The sequence below is a fragment of the Molossus molossus genome, unplaced genomic scaffold, assembly GCF_014108415.1.
Source record: "Molossus molossus isolate mMolMol1 unplaced genomic scaffold, mMolMol1.p scaffold_m16_p_17, whole genome shotgun sequence".
In the NCBI taxonomy this organism is placed as follows: Eukaryota; Metazoa; Chordata; class Mammalia; order Chiroptera; family Molossidae; genus Molossus; species Molossus molossus.
In genome coordinates, this window is record NW_023425352.1 from 29,309,059 (window position 1) to 29,333,825 (window position 24,767).

The 24,767-nt window shown below is 43.5% G+C and overlaps 1 non-coding gene across 1 annotated transcript; it reads left to right on the plus strand.

Annotated features, from left to right (window-relative positions):
- The first annotated feature begins 13,783 nt into the window (after positions 1-13,783).
- LOC118632813 lies at positions 13,784-13,910 on the plus strand. The gene has a single exon (XR_004960074.1). It is a non-coding gene; the product is annotated as a small nucleolar RNA SNORA44 (small nucleolar RNA).
- Positions 13,911-24,767: the final 10,857 nt, after the last annotated feature.

The following is a 24,767-nucleotide window of genomic DNA, read 5'->3' on the forward strand; positions in this document are numbered from 1 at the left end:
AACTCTGCAAATACTCAACTTGTGTCTCCTTTACTGAACTTGTCATTGGCTTTTCAAATGTAGTTCATAGATTCCGATGACTGGAGCAACGTATGGGCCTCCTATAGCATGGGTGCTTCTATCATCATAGTGTTTATTTTTATGTTTCTGGTATGGATTAACAATTGTTCGTGATGTTTAATGGGAAAAATGTAAGCTCGCTCATTCATTCAACAGCTGTTTTATGGAGTACTTACTAAATGCCAGGCATAATGCTAGGCGGGGGTTACAGCTACGAACAAAACTGACATAGGTCCGGTTCTCATGGATTTACATTTTAGTGAGGTCAAAGATAAACAGATAGATACTTAACGCAATTTTAAATATATGATCAGTACTCTAAACCAAATAAAGTAGTTCGAGGTGAGGGACAGGGACAGGGACAGGGCAGGCATGGAGTGATTTTAGTATGGGTGTTTAGAGATGGCCTTTCTAAGGAGGTGAGTGAGGTGTGAGCTGAGACTTAATGACAAGAATAGAATTAGTCTGGGAAGATGGGCTGAGAAGATGAGCTGTAGCTCTCAGCATTCCATGCTGGCAAGTTGCTATCAATGATCCAACCTTACTTTTTCACTCTTCCCCACCTGTACCTGCTGCTCTGGCCAGGTGCGTGCCAAGAGTGACAATCCTGACCTCCCACTCCATGGAGGTGACACAGTCCTCATAAGCCCCAAATCACTTTTCACAAACCCCAAATATCTAGAGTCTTCTTACCCACAAATCCTTAAATGATTAAATAAAGGGGGAAGGGTGTCTGCTGAGGGTCACACTGAGCTGCGAGCTGCTTCAGGGGAGCAACATGGCAGGAGACATCAAGACCAGAATCAAGAACTACCAGACTGCCCCTTTTGACAGCCACTTCCCCAACCAGAACCAGACCAGAACTTCTGGCAGAACCAGCTGGACTTCTACCGCTGTGAGAAGGCAATGACCACTGAAAGGGGTGATATCTCCATGCATGAATGGTACCAGCATCCCTCTGTGCTATGTTCTGAGTGTTAGCCTGGCATGACCACCAAGTAGAAAGCATGTTTCCTGTGAGTATCTGAACTGGCTGCACCCTACCTGTCCTCAGTCCTCCTTCCTTCTCCCAGGGAAGTGAAGGGGGACCTGAGTACACCCCATCTTGAATCATGGCTTAACTAATAATAAATACTTGTTGGCAAAGTGAAAAAAATTACGTAAATAATAAAGGGGGAGAGAAATATTTCATGGCACTGTTTGGCATCTAGGAGAACCACTCACCCATTCCATGTCCCTCCATCCAGCCGGGAAGAGAGTCGAGGAGGACCTCCCAGTGGGTGAACCATGAGTGTGAGCTTTTGGACTTCAGTGTCCAGCCAACTAGGGCACCAATCTGTGAACCCCTGACAGATGGTTAGTTAGTACATTGAACTGATACATTTGAGATTTGATTACATCCTGGAGGGTGATTCCTGTGCTTATTTCCAGAGGGACAGCTTGCAGTAGAAACTTGAAACTTTATTAGAGCTGGGAAGAATATTCCTGAACTTGCCACCCAGATCCAGAAGCAACACTGTCACTGGGTTTCAGGAGCCATCTAACAGTGTCTTCCCGTGACATGCTTGCCTTGCTTCTACGCTTGTAGATTCTTTTCTTTTAAAATGTTCAAACCTTTCTGATATGCTTGAGCAAACATTGGCCATCATTCAAAGACATCTCATTACTCTGGCTTCCCTGAGGCTCTGCCTTGCTCAACATATTACTCCCAGAGTCTCTGGTTTACTAGATCTGTATTATTATTTTTTTACTTATCTTTATTGTTGAATGTATTACAGATGTCCCCCCACCCCTTTTTCCACATTGACACTCTCCTCCCCTCTCCTGCCCCCCTGCCCTCCCCACACCATTGTCTGTCCATTGGTTATACATATATGCATATAAGTTTTTTGTTTTATCTCTTCCATCCCCCCTCTCTCCTTTGCTTTGAGGTTCATCACTCTAACAACCAATTTGTACTTCTTAATCCCGTCACCTTTTTCTCCCCACCCTCAATCCCCTTCCTATCTGGCAACCAACAAAAAGTTCTCTGTATCTATGAGTCTGTTTCTGTTCTGCTAGCTCATTTTGTTTGTAGATTTAATTAATTAATTATTTATTTATTTAATCCTCACCCGAGGACACTTTTGCATTTATCTTCAGATAGAGCAGGAGGGAGAGAGGGAAGAAGAGAGAGAGAGAAACATGGATGTGAGAGAGAAACATCGACTGGTTGCCACCCACACGACCCCAACCAGGGCCGGGGACAAACTGCAACCAATGTACATGCCCTTAGCGGGAACCGAATCCAGGACTCTCTGGTCCCCGGGCTGACACTCTTACCGCTGAGGTAAACCAGCCAGGGCTGTAGATTCAATAGATATGTATTTATTGCCATTTTATTGTTCATATTTATTTTCTTCAAGAAGACCTGTCAACATTTCATATTATACTGGTTTGGTGATAATGAACTCCTTTAGCTTTTTCTTATTGGGAAACTATATATGTCTATTGATTCTAAATGATAGCTTTGCAGGAATGAGTAATCTTGGTTGTAGGTCCTTACTTTTCATCACTTTTAATATTTCTTGCCACTACCTTCTGTCCTGCAAAGTTTCTTTTGAGAAATCAGCTGACAGTCTTATGTGAGCTCCCTTGTAGGTAATTAACTGCCTTTTTCTTGCTGCTTTTAAGATTCTCTCTTTGCCTTGTACCTTTTTCTTTTTGTTTTTATCCTCACCCAAGGACATTTTCTTGCATTTATCTTCAGATAGAGCGAGAGGGAAAGAGGGGGGAAGAGAGAGAAAGAGAAACATCGATGTAAGAGAGACACATTGACTGTTTGCCACCCATACAACCCCAACCAGGGTCAGGGACAAACTGCAACCGAGGTACGTGCCCTTAGCGGAAACTGAACCCAGGACTCTCCTGTTCACAGGCCTACACTCTAACCGCTGAGCCGAACCAGCCAGGGCTTTCACCTTTTGCATTTTGATTATGATGTTCCTTGGCATGGGCCTCTTTGGGTTCATCTTGTTTGGGACTCTCTGTGCTTCCTGGACTTCTATGTCTGTTTCCTTCACCAAGTTAGGGAAATTTTTTGTCATTATTTCTTCAAATAGGTTTTCGATTTCTTGCTCTCTCTCTTCTCCTTCTGACACCTCCATTATGTGGATGTTGGTATGCTTGAAGTTGTCCCAGAGGCTCCTTACACTATTCTCATTTTTATTTTTTTAATTCTTTTTTCTTTTTGCTGTTCTGATTGGGTGTTTTTTGCTTCCTTGTATTCCAAATTGATTTGCTTCTTGACTTTACTTACTCTACTATTGATTCTCTGTAAATTTTTCTTTATTTCAGGTAGTGCATCCTTCATTTCTGACTATGCATCTTTTATTTCTGACTGGTCCATTTTTATGCTCTTAAAGTTCTCACTAAGTTCATTGAGCATTCTTCTAACCAGTGTTTTGAGCTCTACATCTGTTAGATTGCTTATCTCCATTTTCATTTAGCTCTTTTCCAGGAGTTTTGTTCTGTTCTTTCATTTCAGACATGTTTTTTTGTCTCCTCATTTTGGCTGCTTCCCTGTGTTTGTTTCTATGTATTAGGTAGAGTTGCTATGTCTCCTAGGCTTCATAGGGTGACCTATTGTAGTAGGTGTTCTGTAGGATATAGTGGCAGAGCCTCCCTGATCACCCCAGCTGGGCCCTTGAGGTGTACCCCTCATGTGCACTGTACACCTTTCTGTTGTAATTGAGTCTTGATTGCTGTTGGTACATCAATGGGAGGGATTTTCTCAAGCTGATCAGCTGCAAGGACTGGCTGTGCCCAATGACCACTGACCTCTGATTACCTTGGAGGACTAGCTGTTCAGGGTCCCACCACTCAGAGCAAGACTTACTTCAGCAGGGCTCTGGTACCCACTGAGTCATTTTCTTGAGTGTGTTACTTATGGAGGTAGTTGGATGGTGGTGCTTTGACATGGTCTGAAGCTGTTTACTGGGTGTGCTGGCTCTGGGGCAAGGTCAGTCTCTTCCTGTGTTCTACCTGGGGCCACCAGGCATGAGCTACAAAGTGGTCTGCCAATGGCTGCTGCTTTTGCTGGGTTTGGAGGTGACCAGGCAAAGCCAAGCTGTGAACCAAGGCTAGCTGCTTCTTTTTTTTTTTTTTTTTTTTTTATCCTCACCCGAGGATATTTTTCCATTTTTTGTACAGATAGAGTGGGAGGGAGAGAGAGGAAGGGAGAGAGAGAGAGAAACATCGACGTGAAGGGACACATCGAGTGGCTGCCACCCACACGACCAACCAGGGCCGGGGACAAACTGCAACCGAAGTACGTGCCCTTAGCGGGAACCGAACCCGGGTCTCTCGGGACCACAGGCCGACGCTCTAACCGCTGAGCCAAACTGGCCAGGGCAAGGCTAGCTGCTTCTAATGCCAGGCCTCAGGCCACTTAGTGAGAGGTATGGGGCTTGCTGAGGCCAGATGCTGCTTGTTTGAGAGAATTTAGGAAAACCTGAAGCAGGAGCCAAGACAGGCCAATTCTATGATAAAGCCACTGGAAACAGCTTGGGTGGGCCCAAAAGTTGGATGAGGCAGGGCCTCAGGGAATCACCAGGACGAGACAAACAATGTGAGTCAGGTTGCTGGAGTCCCAGATATGGTACCAGTCTGCCTTCCCTGTGGGGGAAGGGCTCACCAAAGGAACAACAGCCTCCACCAGCACCTCTGTCTGGGAGAAAGATACCTCTCCAGCTCTCGCCCTGATGCCAAACAACTCAGTTCTTCCCCATATGTCTCTGGTGCCTTTCAAACTCCCTCCCCAACTCTGGAGCCTGGAAGGAGCGGGTCCAAGTAAGTCTGTGCACAGGCCCTTTAAGAAGAACTGCCTGAAACTCCAGAAGCCTCAGCCTCCCTCAGCTTCAATTCCCTCTGGTTTTTACAGCCAGAAGTTATAGAGATTTCTCTTCCTGGCACTGGAACCCTGAGCTGGGGGCCTGGTGTGGGCCAGGGACCCTTGCTCTCAGAGAGGACCTTCCCAGCCAAGGTAGCCCTTCTTGATGAGCCCTTCCCTGCCTTTGCCCCTCCTACCAGTCTTGATGTGGCTTCTTTAATTTCGTAGTTGTAAGACTTTCATTCAGCTCGGTTTCAGGCAGTTTTGAATGATGTTTGTTCCATAGTTCAGTTGTAATTTTGTCTCTGGTCCGCAGGCCAACGCTCCAAACACTGAGCCAAACAGGTCGGGGCTTCAGTTGTAATTTTGATGCGATTGTGGGAGGAGGCGAGTACCAGGTTTATCTATGCCGCCATCTTGACCGGAAGCCTAGATCTGTATTCTCGTAACACACTTTTCCCAGAGATTATGATGATTAGCCTGGTCCAAACACAAACTTTCCATCCAAAGGAGCCTCAGGAGGAAAGGAAAAGAGAATGAACAAGAAGGAAAGAGACAGGCTGGTCCCCTGCTTGTTACAGTTCTTTGGTGACTACAGGGAGGCCTTATGTATCTGGATGAAAGTGGTCTTCCTAGTTCAAGTTTTTTGTTACTCCTCACCCGAGGATATTTTTTTAATGATTTTTTTTTTTAATTTTTAATTTATTTTGTTGTCACAGATGTTTCTCCTTTTTTACCACATTGGCACCCCCCTCCCCACCCCATTCCTGCCCCGTCCCCGGCTTTGTTGTCCATGTCCATTGGTCACGCATACATGCATACATACATATAAGTTCTGTGATTTAGCTCCTCCCACCCCACCCCCTCTTCTGAGGGATGTCAGTCTGTGCCCTACTTCCATGTTTCTGGGTCTACCGTATTCCCCAGACTGTTATGTTTATTATATTCCGTATATAAGTGAGATCATGTGGTATTTGTCTTTTTCTGCATGGCTTATTTCACTTAAGATAATACTTTCCAGGTGCCCTCCATGTCGTCTCAAAGGATAAGAGATCTTTCTTTCTTACAGCTGCATAGTACTCCATTGTGTATATGTACCACTGCTTTTTTATCCATTTGTCTACTGATGGACACTTGGGCTGTTTCCAGATCTTAGCTATTGTAAATAGTGCTGCTATGAACATGGGGGTACATATATTCTTCCTGATTGGTGTTTCAGGCTTCTTAGGGTATATTCCTAGAAGCGGGATCACTGGGTCAAATGGAAGTTAAATTTTTAATTTTTTGAGGTAACACCATAGTGGCTGAACCAGTCTGCATTCCCACCAGCAGTGTATTAGAGTCCCCTTTTCTCCACACCCTCGCCAACACTTGTTGTTTGATGATTTGTTGATGGCGGCCATTCTGACAGATGTGAGGTGATACCTCATTGTTGTTTTAATTTGCATCTCTCTGATGATTAGTGATGTTGAGCATTTCTTCATATGTCTCTTGGCCATTTGTATGTCCTGTTTGGAGAGGTGTCTATTCAGCTCCTCTGCCCATTTTTTAATTGGGTTCTTTGTCTTCCTTTTGTTGAGTTGTATGAGCACTCTATATATATTGGAAATTAATCCCTTATCTGATACATCATTGGCAATGATGTTCTCCCATACAGTGGGTTGCCTTTCCATTTTGATGGTTGTTTCTTTTGCTGTGCAGAAGCTTTTTAGTTTGATGTAGTCCCATGTGTTCACTTTTTCCTTTGTTTCTGTTGCCTTGGGTGATGTATCAGTGAAAATTCTGCTCCGTATGATATCTGAAATTTTGTTGCCTACATTTTCTTCTAGAATTTTTATGGATTCACGAGTCACATTTAAGTCTTTTATCCATTTTGAGTTTATTTTTGTGTATGGTGTAAGTTGATGGTCTAGTTTCATTTTTTTGCATGTAGCTGTCCAATTTTCCCAACACCATTTATTAAAGAGGCTGTCCTTACTTCACTGTATGCTCTTGCCACTTTTGTCAAATATTAATTGAGAATATTGCCTTGGGTCCATTTCTGGGTTTTCAGTTCTGTTCCACTGTTCTATATGCCTGTTCTTGTGCCAATACCAGGCTGTTTTGATTACAGTCATTTTGTAGTATAACCTGATATCTGGTATTGTGATCCCACCTACTTTGTCCTTCTTTTTCAAGATTGCAGTGGCTATTCGGGGTCTTTTTTGGTTCCATATGAACTTTTGAAGTATTTGTTCTAGTTCTGTGAAATATGTCGTTGGTATTTTGATGGGGATTGCATTGAATCTATAGATTGCTTTGGGTAGTATGGACATTTTAATGATGTTAATTCTTCCAATCCATGAACAGGGTATGTGCTTCCACTTTTTTATATCTTCCTCTATTTTTTTTTTTTCAATGTCCTGTAGTTTTCTGCAAATAGGTCCTTTACTTCTTTGGTTAAGTTTATTCCTAGGTATCTTAATTTTGTTGGTGCGATGGTAAATGGGATTGTTTTTTTCAGTTCCTCTTTCTGTGAGTTCATCATTGGTGAACAAGAATGCCATCGATTTCTTTTTTTTTTTTTTTTTATCATCCTCACCCGAGGACATTTTTCCATTCTTTGTTCAGGTAGAGTGGGGGGGAGAGAGAGAGAGAAACATCGATGTGAAAGGGTCACATCGAGTGGTCGCCACCCACACAACCAACCAGGGCCGGGGACAAACTGCAACCAAGGTATGTGCCCTTAGCGGGAACCGAACACGGGTCTCTCCGGACCGCAGGCCGATGCTCTAACCGCTGAGCCAAACCGGCCAGGGCGCCATCGATTTCTTGACATTAATTTTGTATCCTGCTACTTTGCCAAATTCATTTATTAAGTCTAGTAGATTTTTGATGGAGTCTTTAGGGTTTTATATGTATAATATTATGTCATCTGCAAATAATGACAGTTTCACTTCCTCCTTTCCAATTTGGATCCCTTTTATTTTTTCTTCCTGTTTGATTGCTGTGGCTAAGACTTCCAGTACTATGTTAAATAAGAGTGGTGAAAGTGGACATCCCTGTCTTGTTCCTGTTCTTACTAGAAATGATTTAGTTTCTGCCCATTGAGTATGATGTTGGCTGTAGGTCTTTCATATATGGCCTTTATTATGTTGAGATATGATCCCCCCATTCCCACATTGCTGAGTGTTTTTATCAGAAATGGATGCTGGATTTTGTCGAATGCTTTTTCAGCATCTATTGATATGATCGTGTGGTTTTTATTCTTCATTTTATGTGGTGTATCACATTTATTGATTTGCGAATATTGTACCAGCCTTGCATCCATGGGATGAATCCCACTTGGTCATGGTGAATAATTTTTTCGATGTATTGCTGGATCCGATTTGCTAGTATTTGTTCAAGATTTTGGCATCTATGTTCATCAGGGATATTGGCCTGTAATGTTCTTTCTTTGTAGTGTCTTTTTCTGGTTTTGGAATTAGAATTATGGTGGCTTCATAGAACGTGTTTGGAAGTCTTCCTTCTTGAATTTTTTGAAATAGTTTGTGGAGAATGGGTGTTAATTCTTTTTTGAATGTTCAGTAAAACTCCCCCATGAAGCCATCTGGGCCTGGGCTTTTGTTTGCTGGGAGAGTCTTGATTACTTCTTCAATTTCCTTAGTTGTTATTGGTCTGTTCAAGTTTTCTATCTCTTCTTGATCCAGTTTTGGGAGACTGTGTGTTTCTAGAAATTTGTCCATTTCCCTTAGATTGTCGAATTTGTTCCCATATAGTTCTTCATAGTAGCTGTTAACAATCTTTTGTATTTCTGTGGTGTTGGTTGTTACTATTCCTCTTTCATTTCTGGTTTTGTGTATTTGGGTTCTCTCTCTTTGTTTCTTGGTGAGTCTAGCTAAGGGTCCATCAATCTTGTTTATCTTTTCGAAAAACCAGCTCTTTGTTTCATTGATCCTTTGAATTGTTTTTTTGGTCTCTATGTCATTTATTTCTGCTCTGATCTTTACTATTTTCTTTCTTCTACTTGCTCTGGGGTTTTCTTTTTGTTTGCTTTCTAGTTCTTTAAGTTGTGAGGTTAGACAGTCAATTAGAAATTTTTCTTATTTCTTGAGGTAGGCCTGTAGTGCTATGAACTTTCCTCTCAGAACTGCTTTTGCTATATCCCAAAGGTTTTGTGTTGTTTGTTCATTTTCATTGGATTCCAGGAAGTTTTTATTTCTTTCTTGATCTCCTTGGTGACCCATTTGTTGTTTAATAACATGCTATTTAGCCTCCATGTGTTCAAATGTCTTTACATGTTCTTGTTGCGATTGATTTCTAGTTTCATGCCATTGTGATCAGAGAAGATGCTTGATATGATTTCAATCTTCTTGAACTTGTAGAGACTTAGTTTGTGTCCTAACATGTGGTCTATCTTTGAGAATGTCCCATGTGCACTTGAGAAGAATGTGAATTCTGTAGTTTTGTGGTGTAATTCTCTGTAGATATCTATTAAATCCATTTAGTCTAATGCTTTATTTAGAGTCTCTGTTTCCTTGCTAATTTGTCTAGAGGATCTATCCAGTGGTTTCAATGGGGTGTTGAAGTCCCCTGCTATGATTGTATTGCTATTGATTTCTCCTTGGAAGTCCTCCAGAAGATTTTTAATATATTTTGGTGCTCCTGTATTGGGTGCATATATGTTTATCAAGGTTATATCTTCCTGTTGGAGAGATCCTTTCAATATTATGTAGTGGCCTTCTTTGTCTCTAGTTATGGCCTTCATTTTGAAATCTATTTTATCAGATCTGAGTATTGCTACCCCAGCTTTTCTTTGCTTGGAAAATTTTTTTCCATCCCTTCACTTTCAACCTATGTGAGTCTTTTGTTGTGAGGTGGGTCTCTTGAAAACAACATATAGATGAGTCATGCTTTCTTATCCAATCAGCTACTCTGTGTCTTTTTATGGGAGCATTCAATCCATTTACATTTAAGGTGATAATTGATATGTACTTATTTATTGCCATTTTTGTTTAGTGTGGTTCTATTTTTCTTCCCATTTATCCTGCTAATTACAACAGTCCTTTTAACGTTTCTTGCAGTGCTGGTTTGGTGCTAATGTATTCCCTTAGCCTTTTTTTTTTTTGTCTGGGGAGCTCTTTATTTGACCTTCTATTTTGAATGATAGCCTTGCTGGGTAGAGTCGTCTTGGATTCAGATCCTTGTTTTTCATGACCTTGATTACTTCATGCCTGTTGTGTTTCTTGTGAGAAGTCAGCTGAGAGCCTTATGGGGTTTCCTTTGTAGGTAACATGTTGCTTATCTCTTGCTGCTTTTAGGATTCTCTCTTTGTCTTTAATATTTGGCATTTTAATTACTATGTATCTTGGTGTGGGCCTGTTTGGGTTCTTCTTACTTGGGACTCTCTGTGCTTCTTGAACTTGAATGCCTTCTTCCTTCACCAAATTAGGGAAATTTTCTGTCATTATTTTTTTGAATATATTCTCTATCCCTTGCTCATTTTCTTCTTCTTTGGGGACTCCTATGATGCGAATATTATTTCGTTTCCAGTTGTTCCACAGTTCTCTTAAGCTGTCTTCCTGGTTTTTTTTTTAATCCTCACCCGAGGGTATTTTTCCATTTTTTGTACAGATAGAATGGGAGGGAGAGAGAGGAAGGGAGAGAGAGAGAGAAACATCGATGTGAAGGGACACATCGAGTGGCTGCCACCCGCACGACCAACCAGGGCCGGGGACAAACTGCAACCGAAGTACATGCCCTTAGCGGGAACCGAACCCGGGTCTCTCCGGACCGCAGGCCGACACTCTAACCGCTGAGCCAAACTGGCCAGGGCTGTCTTCCTGTTTTTTAATCGTTTTTTTCTTTTGGTTTTCTGATTGGTTGATTTTTTCTACCCTGTTTTCTAATTCACTGATCCGGTCCTCAGCTTCCTTTATTCTGCTTTTTAAACCTTCCAATGTGTTTTTCATTTCTGATATGTCATTTTTTGTATCTCTTCTTGATGGTTTTTAATTTCCAATTGGCTTACTTTCAGCTTCTCTATGTCCTTACTCCTGCTGTTCAGCTTCCTCAAGATCATGGCTCTGAATTCTAGCTCTGTTAACATGCCTAACTGCTCCACATTGATCTCGTCTTCGGTGGAGGTCTCTTGCCTTTTCATTTGGCTTCTGTTTCTGTGTTTTACCATTTTGGCTATCACAGTGGGCTTTGGAGCCTGTCAAGTTTTCCCTGTGGGTGTTGGTGTTCTGCTGTTTGTGGCTCCCTCTCCTGGGTTTAGATGAGCGAGGGAGGCCCCACGTTAAATACCACTGTCAAGTCTTACTTTCCTGGTTAAAGTTGCCAGCCCAGGAAAGGTACTGTTATCCTCTAGCTTTTTGCCTGGAGGCTAGCAGTCGAGGTTACTTGATGAGTTTTGGGTTGTCAGTTGATTGAAAAACTCCCTCAGGTGCTCAGCATAAGGGGACTTCACTGAGGGGTGGGGCAGATGCTGGTTGTTAATGAGCCTCAATTAGCACTTCAATGGCCCACAGGGTGGGGTTGGATCTCTGAGGGAGGGGCTGCTGCCTCTCCCCAGAGCCCTGGGAAGGAGCAATATGGCCACTGTCCTGAGTGGCTGCACTCAGCAAAAGCTCTGAGTGCCCTCCAAATCCCAAGTGTCCCCTCACAGTTCCAGTCCAGTCTGCCCTCCCTCTTCCGGAGCCCAAAGTGAGTGGCTGTGGCTATTTTAGCCTCTGTCCCGGCTCTGCGCTGTGGAGCCGCCTGGGAGTGTAACCCGAGGGCGCCGTTCACAGCTGAGGCTGCTGCCGAGCTGCCAACTGTGACCTCCCAGCCCCCGTCTCGCGCCTTCGCAATCCTACCGGGATGGAGTCAGTGTCCCTGGTTGTATGGTCCTCGCAAGCTGCTTTTCTGTTGGTTTTTCCAGTCGATTTGTCTGTGTTATAGTTGTAATTCCAGTTTGGTTCTGGGAGACGGTCTGTGCAGCTTCTGTTCACTCCGCCACCATTTTTTCAATCCTTTAATGATTTTTTAAAAACCTTTTAAAATTTTTTTTATTTTTAGAGAGACAAGAAGGAAGAGGGAAGTAGCCATCTGCTGTCTCCTACACACCCCTACCAGGGATCGAACCCTAAATCCTGACTATGAACTGGCAACCCTTTGGTGCACGGATGAAACCTAACCCCGCGAGCCACACCAGCCAGGGTTTTCTATTGATTTTTAGATGGAATGAATGCTAGGAAGGGAGGGAGGAAGGGAGAGAGAGAAACACCGATGCAAGAGAGACACGTTGATTGGTTGCCTCCCATAAGAACCTGACCAGGATGGGGAATCGAACCTGTGACCCTTTGGTCCCTGGGCTGGTGTTCTATCTACTGAGCAAAACCGGCCAGGGCAACTAGTTCAAGTTCTTAATGTAGAAGGTTCTCAAACTTTAGGGAGCAGAAGAATCACCCAGGTAACTTGTTACAAATTCAGATTTCTAGAGATTGGCCCCAGCGGTCGTTGTTCCGGAAGCCTGGTGAGGCCTGGGAATATGCATTGTAACAAGCTCCCTCGGGTCAGTGGGATATAGCATTGAGATAGTAGCATTCTCTTTCACCTAACAAACATTTCTTAGACCAAGCATCATAAAAGGCATACGGGGTAGAGCCATAACAGTATTTGGGACTTACTTACACTAAAAAGTTACCCATTATTTATCCAAAATACACATTTACTGGGCTTTCTGTATTTTATCTGGCAGTGCTAGGTGGCAGGGGGTGGGAGGAGCTGTTGCAGGTTGGGTCCTCTGGCAAGCAGACTCTGAGATGGAGTTCAGTGTGTAGGAAGCACTCTTGAGATCAACACCTGTGGCAGGGAGGAGAAGGAAGCTGGATTGGACTGAGAAAGAGGGTGAACTGAGATGTAAACCCAACAGCAGCAACTAACCCTACAGGCAGCTCTAGACCCTAAAGCACTGAAGTCCCATATTGAGCTGAAATATTGCTGGGACTTTATACTTCTGCTTCCATCCATGATGGAAGATAAGCTACCCCAGGAAGGATGTGGCCTTAGGCAACATACCTCACTGTAGCGAGGCTGACCCTGAAGGGGCTGACACCTGAAGGTTCTGTGCTGACAGCGCTCCCAGCATCCTGGAAAGTCCTTTCCTGAAGGGGACCTGGGGATTCACCATCTTTGTGTCTCCTACAAGAGTCTGAGATCTAGCAGTGAGCCCAGTATTTCCAGCTATTCAAATGTGGACATGAAAAATTAATGCTGCCTTACTTTACATTTGAGAGATTGCAATACCTGAATAGAGTGGTTACATTTGTTTGGCAGAAAGCCACTGGCCTACACAACATGTTGCTGTCAGCTTCTTTGAGCTGGTTCACAGTGTGATATTTTTGTAGATTCCAACTTTCCCTGTAGCCCAGAAAACAGAATTCTGAGAAGTAAGTAAATGGTTCACAGTGAAATCTCTCAAGGTTTAAGGAACAGAGCTGATGAAAAGCTGGGGTCAGTGGCTAATCACAGGGTGATGAACCCCTTTTATTTCTATAATCCACGTGAGTAGTAAAGCATGACCAATTTACCCAACACTGTCTCAGGGTTACCCTGTCTCCCATTCTCCATTCATTCATTCAGCCAAATACTAATTGACCTTGTCTATAGAAATAAGGGCTCTTATTCCTCACAGAATTTCAGAGAGCATTTCCTTAGTACAATTTGAGTGAACATGGCAAAGCTGTTCTTGTCACTTAATATGTTTCGGTGTTTTTGTTTTTATTCACTGTTTCATACCTTCCAATGCCCCATTTGCTTCTCCTTGAGACAGGAATCACAGCCTCTCTTTCCTTTGCATCAATAATTTATTTTGAAAAACCCAACACACAGCATGTTTCCAAGGGCTGTGGCTGGTGGCAGCCATGGGATCTCCAACTGCACGAGAGCAACCTGGAGAGACAGACAGCTCGGGTCAGCATAATATCTGCAGCTGCCACTCACCTTGCCTATAATATGGAAAAACAAAACATCGGTTTCCATAGCAACTTCAGAGGTTAACAGCTCATGTAGACCAGAGGAATCTTCAGAAAACTATTGATGATAGAATCACCAGGTCTTCCAAGAAAAAGAAGAGATGCTTAAAACATTTGAAAGCTTAACAGTAAAAAAATAAGCGTACACACACACACACACACACACACACACACACACACACACGGCTGATGCTGTAACATGGGATTTCTGCCTTCTAGCATCTTGTTACAGCATAGGAATGGGGCAGAATTCCCTGAGAGAGGTACACGCCGTCACACCATGCTAGGGGATGTGGGACTAGAGAAAAGGAGTGGGCCCTAGCAACAGTGAGAATAATATTTTTCTGTTGTGAAATTTCAAGAGGGCCTCTTGGGTCACAGAGCTGGAGTTCCTCACCTTTGTCTGATGGAAGAATGCTTAAGGTTCTGTTATCAAAGCTCTGATTTTATAGAGGAGGAATATGGGCTTAGAGAAAAGTTATACTTGGGAGAGTAGGGGCCAGAAGACCATAATGTAGAGAAAGAGGACAAGTGGCTATAAAAATGTACCACTCAGGTTTCCTACTGTGAGAGCAAAATTGCCTGGCTGGCCCCAATGTCTGCCCTTCTGGGTCCATTGTCACAGTTGTGTCGAGTCCTGCTTCCCAGGGCTGCTCCCTCCAGTGACTGAGCAAAGCAGAGAGATTAAGGCAAGCCCATTTCATCACGAGGAGCATGACTTTGGCTTCAGGACTCCATACCAGCTTACTCGAGACTCTTCTTCCCCAATCCTTCTTCCTCTCCAATTTTAAAAATTGAGTAGTCTTGTTTTCTTATTGAGTCGTAAGAGTTTTTTTTTTTTTTTTTACATAATTTAGTACCAGTCCTTGGTCTTATGTATGTATTATGAATATTTTCTCCTATTATATGGCTTGACAGTTCCTTTTTTAAAATGATGTATTTGAAAGAGAAGTTTATAGTTTTGATAAAGTTCAATTTACGTTTTGTGCTTTTGTTGCTCAATCTAGGAAATCTCTGCCTACCTGAGGGTCACAAATATTTTCTTCTACAAATTATATATCTTTAAATACGTCATGTCCTCAAATAAAGTCGTTTCCTTGTATATCATTTCTTTATAATGTGGATGAGATGCGTTGGAAACTTAACTGTTATTTATATCAATTAGATTATGATTAGATTGACTTCATTATGCATTGTTTCGCTTAAAGTTGCAGTACCTATTGATGATGTTACGTATGGACTTACAGTATTATGTTTGGGTTTATGATTCGTTTAAAAAAATTTTATGTATGATGTAAAATAATATTGTGGTTCATTTTTAAAATATGGATATTTAGTTGTTCAAGCACCATTTGTCAAAAATACTATTATTTCCCCATTGAATTACCTTGGTACCTTTACAAAATATTAAATGATGATATGTATGGGTCTATTTCAGGAACTTCTTTCTACTCTTTTCCATTCATTCTATATGTCAATTATTATGCTAATCAATTTATCTGTCATCTATCTATCTATCTGTCTATCTATCTATGTATCTATTGCTTTGACCATTTCTATTCTTGAATTTTGAATTTCCAATTTAAGGTTTTTTTCATATTCCAAATGCTTGTTTTAAGATATTAATCCAATTTAGAATTTTGTGTTTTGTGGTGGTTTTTTTTTTGTTTTGTTTTCTTTTAAGAATTTTCTCCAGCTAAGATGCTTTTATTCTCTCTCTCTCTCTCTTTTTTTTTTTTTCTCTCTTAGAGTAGCTTTGTGTGGCTTTGTGATGGTTTTCATTTCATGGAGTTAGATAATTTACCATTCCTGGTTCAAGATCCCCCTCTTCTGTCAGTGTGGTGAAGTGCAGTTCCTTTAAGTACGGTTTCATTGTCATAAGCTGAGAGGTGGATAACTTTTTTTTACCTATTTTAGTTTTATGATCTTTTATTCTGACTTTATTGATGTTATCTTCTTTAACGTTCTTGAAGAGTCTAGACAGAACTTTACCTTTCTGTCGTCTCAGGATAAAAATCTCTCCTTTGTGACTATTTTCATTGTACTGAGTGTGGTTTTTTACTTTTCCTGGAAAGCTCCTATTGTGTGGGAATTTTCTCGATACTTCTCCAATCTGTGAAGCCGTTTCTCAGCTGCCTTAGCCTTGGTCTCGGGTTGACCAGACTCAACCCATGCCATATGTTTGCTGCTCAGCTCAGAGTTCTTCATTTCTGAAATGGCAACTCTCCACAATTCACCTGGTGCAGACCAGAAGGGGACTCTGCTGTGACACTGGCCCCGAGCAGGTACTGTATTTCTGCCACAATTCTAGATGCATGGATGGAGTTATATCACCCAGCTCAGATTTCTGTTCTGGAAGGTATTCAACTGCGGCCCCTCTTGCTGGGCTCCAGTGCCCCCTGTTGTCCCTGTGGCTTCATACTTTGCTTATTGTTTACGTTTTACTCTCAGTTTGAGCTGCCGAGATTTCTTCTTATATCTTGAAAGAAGCATAAAAATATGTATTTTAATATCTTATAGCTCATTGTTATGGGTTTGGAGTATAGCAAAGAGGATTATGAGTGTATTTACTCTGAGACCTTTATCCAGAGGTTTTCATGCCTTTTAAAAAGTGAGAATGACAATATGGATATGAACTCAAAGAAAATATCCTTTGACCCAGTAATTCTGGTTCTGGAAATGTTACTTAAGCGCCAGTTGGAGACACAGAGCAGAGGCAGGACTAGGAAAGGATGGCAGATGGCAAGAATCTTCGGTCTGCAGGCACTGGCCAGGAGACAGGCTCCAAGGAGGGAAAGGGCAAACCAGGGTATGACACTGGGGATCAGCGAGTTAGAGGCATAATGGGGAGCCAGCATTTCCTGAGAGGTTGCTGAGTTTGTGCCAGGCACTGTTTGGACCCTGAAAATGTAGGCGGACACTTGATGCAGTTCTTGCGTTCATAAAACTTATAGACTGAGGCAGGGACTGTGAAACGTGTTTTGGAAAGGGGCAGCTAGCAAACATTGTAGGTCACATAGGGCTGTGCAATCCCTGTCACAACCACTCAGCTGTGCCGCGCAGTGCAGAAGAAACGGGTGTGGCTAAGTTCCAGTACAACTTAATTTACAGAAACTGATGGTGGCTGGATTTGGCCGGTGGGCCACGGTTCGTCAAGTCCTGATCCAAGGGGAAGACAGACAGTGGACGAGTAAACAAATGAACATGAATATTAGATTGTGATCATTGTCAGGAAAGAAAAAATGATGTGGTGGTGAACTACTCATCAGTGGCCCACTTTATATTTGATCTTTTACTGAGGTGGGGTATCCATACAGTCAGTAAAGAGCACAAGTCTCAAGCTATAGAATATTCTAGCACCCTAGACCTGAGTCCTGAGGGGTCAGAGGGATTTGTCCACTCAAAGAGTTGGGCAGGGGAGGCTTTCCAGGCAGAAGGAAAAGCAAGTGCAAGGTTCTGAGGCAGGAAAGGCCTGGCATTTCCAGGAGCAGGATGGGGTTCCCCTTGGCTGGATTTCAGGGCGTGAGGGACAGAGCGAGCTGTGAGGAGGAGGAAATCCTACAGAACGAGTAGGCCATCGTGAACATTTTGTATTTTATTTTAAATGTAATGGGAGAGCAAAGGTGGATTTAAACAGTGTCATGATCTGATCGAAGTTCTAAGGAGCTCTTGTCTTGTGTCTAGCCTTTTCTGCAGTGCTGTTAGCTTGTGGCTGGAGACAGGGGCTGGGGGCTAGGATCCTTCAGCTTCAGCCAGACCTAAGGTGGGATGTGTGAGAAAAATCCGTCAAAGAACAAACACCATTAGTGCTCAGCAGGTGCTGAACAACAGGCATTGATTCACTTTATAAGGCTTTTTTGAAATGTTACTGTGACGGGATTTATTGACACCTGTCACTTAATTAGTGGATGCTTTAAGAATTGTGCATTAATCATAGTAAGAGCCTTAAAAAGTGACAGCAGGGAGCTCAGAGGTGGGGTCAACTGGCAGGTATGGTCTGGCAGCAGCAGGAGAGATAAGTAATGAGGTCAGTGTGCAGTTACGCTGAGGCTGGAGGGACACATAACACAGGAAAAGGCTGTCTGAGGTTGAAGGAACCAGAGAGGTTTGGTTTGTGTGTGGCTTTGTTCTGACTTGATTTTTTTGAAGACATATTGTAGGGAATAGTTAGGGAGTGTCGTGTGATGGTGAGGAGAGAGGAGCAGGAAGGATGGAGTGTGGATAGGGAATTAGTGAGAAATTAACCATTAGGGGTTCACATTCTCCCATTCTCCCTCCCTCCTTCCTCTCCCCCTTCTTTCATTCCTGCTACCTTTTCCTTCTCTCCTTTCTGTGTTTTTTTTTTTTAAATCCTTACCCGAGGATATTTTCCATTTATCTTCAGATAGAGTGGGAGGGAGAGAGAGAGAGAAACATCAATGTGAGGGAGACACGTCGACTGGTTGCCTCCTGCACAGCCCCGACCAGGAGCAGGGCCGAACTGCAACCGAGGGAGGTGCCCTTGACTGGAACTGAACCTGCGACTGACTCATTGGTCCATGGGCTGATGCTCTAACTGCTGAGCCAAACTGGCCTGGGCATCTCCTTTCTGTTTTAAATATATAGGGGATGGGAGAACAAGAAAATATTTAATCAGTGGATGCCACCCTATTAGGGTTGCCATGGAACAAACATGCTAAAGTGTTATTCGCCCAGCCAGCGTGGCTCAATGGACTGAGCATCGTCCCATGGACCGGGAGGTCCCAGTTCGATTCCCAGTCAGGGCACATGTCCAGGTTTCGGGTTCCATCCGTGCAGGAGGCAGCCAATCGATGTATCTCTCTCACATCGATGTTTCTGTCTCTCTTTTCTTTTCTCTTAAAAAAAAATCAATAAAAACATATTTAAAAAATAAAAACAAACAAAAAATAAATAAAATAAAATATTATTCATTCAAAATTAACGGGGTGTCCTGTAGTTGCTGTCTGGCCACCCTGCCCCTATGGCTCTGGCTTTGCCACTCCAGCCAAGAGCAGCGACTCTCCCGGAAGTAAGACAGCTGCCACCAGGAGGCAGCCGGGTGCTCTGCTCACTCAAGATGAAGCCCTCCCCGGGCTTCCAGGGTGCCGAGTCTGTCTCCCTTCCTCTGCCACCCCTCCCCGCTCCCACCCCTAACTGAACCACAACTTTCCACTGCTCCCCTGTACTCTCGCTTTGTTAAAATAGCTGAACTCTGAAGACACATTTAAAACCCTTTCTAAGTGGAAGAAGAATATGCAACACAACATGCTTCCTGCCTTCCTAATTAATTAGTCATAAATTAATTTTCTTCCTTTAAAAACCTGAATTTGGCTTAAAAGACTCACAGCCCCTGTCACTCACCCCCTTGACCTGGGTGTTGGCTCCCCTCCCTGCATTCCCTCCTGCCCTCTCTCTTAGCTCCCTCTCCCACCCCTTCCTCCCTCAGCGCGTCACCATGGTTACTCGGGGACCAGTTTCTCTGGTGCCCTCTTCTATAGCCTGCTTCTGAGTAATTTTCCCAGTGAATTCCCACTCTTCTTAGTTATCCTCCTTGGGGGTGGGGGGAGCATCCCAGCAGATCAGATATGAAAAATCCTTTCTTTTTTTTTTTTTTATCCTCACCCGAGGATATTTTTCCATTTTTTGTACAGATAGAGGGGGAGGGAGAGAGAGGAAGGGAGAGACAGACAGAAATATCGACGTGAAGGGACACATCGAGTGGCTGCCACCCGCACGACCAACCAGGGCCGGGGACAAACTGCAACCGAAGTACGTGCCCTTAGCGGGAACCGAACCCGGGTCTCTCCAGACCGCAGGCCGACGCTCTAACCGCTGGGCCAAACTGGCCAGGGCTGAAAAATCCTTTCTATCTGTAACTGGGAGACTTACTCCTGCTAATGCCACCTCTTCTTTGCTCTTCTTCTTCTTCTTTTTCCCCCCTCTTTATTGGAAGAGAGAGATAGAAATATCGATGAGAGAGAACATTGATTGGCTGCCTCCTGCACGCCCCCCACTGGGGATCGGGCCCACAACCTGGCATGTGCCCTGACTGGGAATCGATCCTGTGACCTCTTGGTACATAGGTTGATGCTCAACCACTGAGCCACACCGGCCAGGCTCTTTTTGCTCTTCTTTAGGCCATTCCTGACCCCACGCCTCTCACTCTGGTGCCACCTGTCAATGTCAGAAGCGTTCAAATCTGTGAAGAATTTTGTGAGTTTATTTGTACAAACCGTTGACAAATGCCGGGAAGCAAAACCTCAACAGATGGAGATAACGCTCCGGAGAAGGGCAGTTTTGCACCTTAATTTATACATTGCAATCAAAAGAGAAAGCATGAGTGGGTTTTGGTGATAGATTAGGGAGGTGGGAGAAAGCAAAGGGTGGGGAAAATCTCCGGGATTGGGTAAAGAGCAAAATGATAGACACACCCTTCTTTTACAAATGTAGGTACAGAATAGTTAACAGTCAATGATTTACATGATAATAATAACAATAAGGGGAGTTGTGGTTTCTGCCCTGATGCATAGATTGTGCCCTGAGGGGTCTAGTATAAAGAAAGTTACCCCACATTTCAAAGGTATGTTATCTTAGATGCAAAAAGACAATAGGCTTCATTAAGGTGAAAATTGACTTTTGTCAGGGAAGATGCCAGTTTAGGATACGACTACTGTCATAAACTGCTTTTAGTTTAAAAGTTTAAATTTCAACCTGGCTAGTGAGGCTCAGTGGTTGAGCATCGACCCCTGCACCAAGAAGTCACCAGTTCGGTTCCTGGTCAGGACACATGCCCAGGTTGTGGGTCTGATCCCCAGTGGGGGGCATGCAGGAGGTGGCCAATGTTTCTCTCTCTCTCCCTCTCCATTCCTCTCTCTCTCAAGTCAGTAAAGAAAAACAAGTTTAAATTTAAAACCTTCCTTTGTGGTCACTTCAGGTCTTTGAGTTTGCAAGGCTGTGTCACACAGGCCTTCCCTAAGCTTGTCAGGTTAGTATGTGGTCCCTTTTTGTCCACACACCTTAAACCCACAGTCAGTGGGTACTAGAGAGCCCTGCAGCCTGTGGCAATAGTAACACTGAGCACCTGTTTTCTTCTTTAAATGCCTCTGATTCTGGGACTGAAAAGGGTCCTTTGGGACAGCTGAACCAGAAGCACGGCTCTGTCACCTGGGGGAGACATCAACTTAGAAAACATCAGTCTGATGAGTCCGGTCCTCAGTGAGAGGTTTCAGAGGACAGTGTAAAGTGCAAAAAATAATTTTCCTCTCACCTTTCTGACTTCTCTGGCTGGGCTAATCATCCAATGAATAGAGACAGATGAATAAGAGAAGATGTTCAAAATGTATTACAGATGTACATGCGGGGGTGGGTGAGTGCCACAGAATGTGACCCGGAGATACATTGGGCAGTTGAGGCTGGTGTGCCATCAGGAGCTAAGGAGCAGGGGGCTGTGGTTTGAGACTTCACCGAGCAGGAAGGCAGTCCACATGGAGAGGGAAAAGCAAACGTTTGGGGCATAAATGTTTGCTGGGCCCTCTATAACAGTGGGAGGCAGAGAGGACCTAGACCACAGGGCCGTGCTCGGTTCCTCCCTGTCTGTGACACACTAGCTTATATTAAACCATAGTTACCTGTGATGGTATCTCCCTTCCTAAAGCAGGTCCTCTATTTATATTCTTTTAGGCAGTTGGTGGGTGGGGAAGGTCAAAAGTTTTTTCTGAGTATTTCTTTTCCTAAAAATAACCAGCTTAAAAGAATCAACATCCCAGAGAGGCATATTTTGGGGTGGCACACTGTCCTCCCTTCAATAGGCTAGGGCCATGTAATGAGATGTTAAAGCCAAAGGCCCCCCAGGAGAAGAAACTTTACAAGAGAGATGGAGTGGAAATGACTCCTACAATTTTAAAGCAGCAACATGGAGTCTGGAAAGGTTTAGGTAAAACATAACATGGAAGCAAAGTACAGAAACCGCAGCTTTTTGATCAGTATTTGGCGTTTGGTTTGCTTGGTTATTGGTAACTTAAGATTCTGTGAGTTAGGTAATTTTCCATGCACCTTATGAGCTACAGGATAACCTACTCAAATTATGCAAATGCTTATTCAAAGGAAGAGGCAGAATTATGTTAGGTTCTTCTATAATTCTATTGAAACTGTGATTCAGAGTCCATTCTCAAAGAAGACAGCATCAAATGAACACAGTCAAGCAAGATTTTCTTAATGCCATGAACTGTAACCCACAGAAACACTTAAGAGTCCCCGTGTCCTCGCCCACCCACTTCCCTTACACAGCGGCTTCTGGGCCTCTCTTTGAAAACTCAGATTCAGGAGGCTTTCATCAGCCTAATCTGTGAGTTTCTTTGTGTTACTTTCCTCCCAATTCTGCTTCATGAGAGTCCCCCAAACAGGATTCTGCTGGGAGGACACTGGGAAAGGAAGACACCGAGTAGATGAAAGCAGAACCTTCGTTAGCTTATAGGGCTAGAGGAAGGGCTGGGAATACACAGACAGAATCCTTTGCCTGGTTAAACTTACATCTTTTATAACAAAGTTACATAACTCTGAGCATCTGAGCATTTGCCCAGGCCCATTAGGATAGTCATTTTAATTAGCAGTAACTCTGAGTGGTCCTTGGTACTTGACCCTACACGTACAGCTCAACGAGTCTCGCTGTTCAACTAGTCGTCTCTGGCTTAACCAAAGGAGAGAGGGAAGCAAGTGATGTTGGTGTGAGGCAGACGCCCTCTTTGTGTGTGTCACCCTTGCGGCGCTCAGCATCACCTGAGTGAACGCTGATCTTCCAGAGACGGGATGGAGAGCAGGAGCTCTAGTGGGAAGATGAGAGCAAAGTGTTTATATTACCCCTCCTTTGTTGTGGACACATAGACTTTGGTGACACAGGTGACCCAATGGTAAATCTGCTGGGGTGTGCAGGAAAGGGTGCGTGGTTATTTCAGGCTGGATTTAATTAATTGTTTATATCTTGGCTGAGTCATAGGAGTCTATGTGCTAGTGTCCACCTTTGCATGATTCAAATTGCTATTCTGACTGTACCTCTTAGGATGACCAGGCTTTCAAGGATTAATCCCCCCTCTCAGGAGGTAGGTCAGGGAAGAACCTTGGCAGCTCCTGCATTCTGTTCTTGGAATGTCCAGAACCGCCTCTCTGGGCACTCTCTGGGAAGGATATCTCATTCCCCAAACCTCCTTTTCCACTTTAGCTGTACCTTTCCCTGAGACCACCCTCTGGGATCCTGGTCTCCTAGAACACAGATGTCCATAGCAGCTGCCACATTGTCGGTCACTGTGGGCCACCTGCAGTGGCAGCATGGTTCTGCTGCCCTCTGCTGGCCATAATGGGCTTGTTTTACCTGCTATCACCAGTCATGTCCCCCTCCCCCAATTCTCATCCCCCAATTCTCCTTCCTCCGCAGTCCTAAGCAGGACCAAACCCTCTTATTATTAAGAACCGGAGCATGAGGTCATGATGCAGCTTCCAGGTGGAGTTTATCTAACATGCTTGGGTGAATGATGCTGGCGCCCATCACAATGGATAATGGCTTATTTCTGGGAAGGGCTCTGAAATATGGCCAGAAAATGTCTGAGCTCATCAACTGTGCCCTGACTTTCATTCGATTTGTTGTCAGACGATGCTATCTCTTGACCTTGCCCCCACATATTGTGATAGTCCTATTTGGGGGCCTCTAAATACAAAGACACTAGATATAGCATAATAATAATTATTATTATGATTCATCAGCTACAGCATCCTTAGGTGGTAGCTGAGCATTGCAGAAATCTCAAATATCAGCATTACATTGATCCTTAAACGGAAAGTGAAGGAGAGATTTGGAAAGATGCGGATGGAGGTGAAATCAGATATCCTGGGGATAAAGGAGACTAGGTTTATATACCCCAACATGCTGGGTTATTAGGGGCCGGTAATGTATGCCAAATTTTATTGTATAATGCAGACCTCCTCAGAGTCCTGGGCTGGCCCTGTGGCCCTTCCAAGCACAGCGATGCAAGCTGGCAGTGCAGGATCTGAGACGCGTTGTGGGGAGGGTCCATGAAGCCTTTCTCCTCTGCCATGAAGGAGCCTTGTAGCAAATGCATGTGTTTAAAAGTGGTCCACATTTTGCCTTCACACCAGTGTAAATATTGTAAATGTGAACATCTGGCTCATATCATTGCTGACTACAGAGCATATTGGCCTCAAATTTGGAGGATGAGACAGCGAAATCCTCATCAAACCAACAGTGACATCTCCAGGATGACTGGGGTGGTTGGAGAAGGAGCTTATTTTCTTTTAATCTCCATTTTGGGGAAAACATCTTTTTAAAAAGTTATCCAAGTATTATATGAAAATAATTTTTTTTAATCAAATAAAGGAATTCCAATAAAAACAGTAGCTGCCAGTGTATGTGTTATCATGGTTCTTTCCCTCTGTTATAGTTCCTTAGTCATGTCCCATGAAGTGGCTAGTCCATCAATGCATACATCAGGGTGTGAAGATGATGATGATTCAGTAGCATGAATAAGAAATAAGTCTTAGTTATTTTATTTTATATTTTATTTTTGGTACATGCCCCTAGTGGTAGCTGAACCTGGGACTCTCTGGTCTGCAGGCCAACGCTCCAACCGCTGAGCCAAACCAGCCAGGGCCTTGGTTATTTTAAACCAGCAATATTTGAGCACTACTCAAATATTAGTAGTGCTAAAGGGTTAGCAAATAACCAACCTATTTTGACTGATACAATCGACGTAAATATAGTGATCAATTACTAGGGCATTGATTGCAGACAGACCTGGGTTTGAATCCTGGCTCTGATTTATTAGCAACAT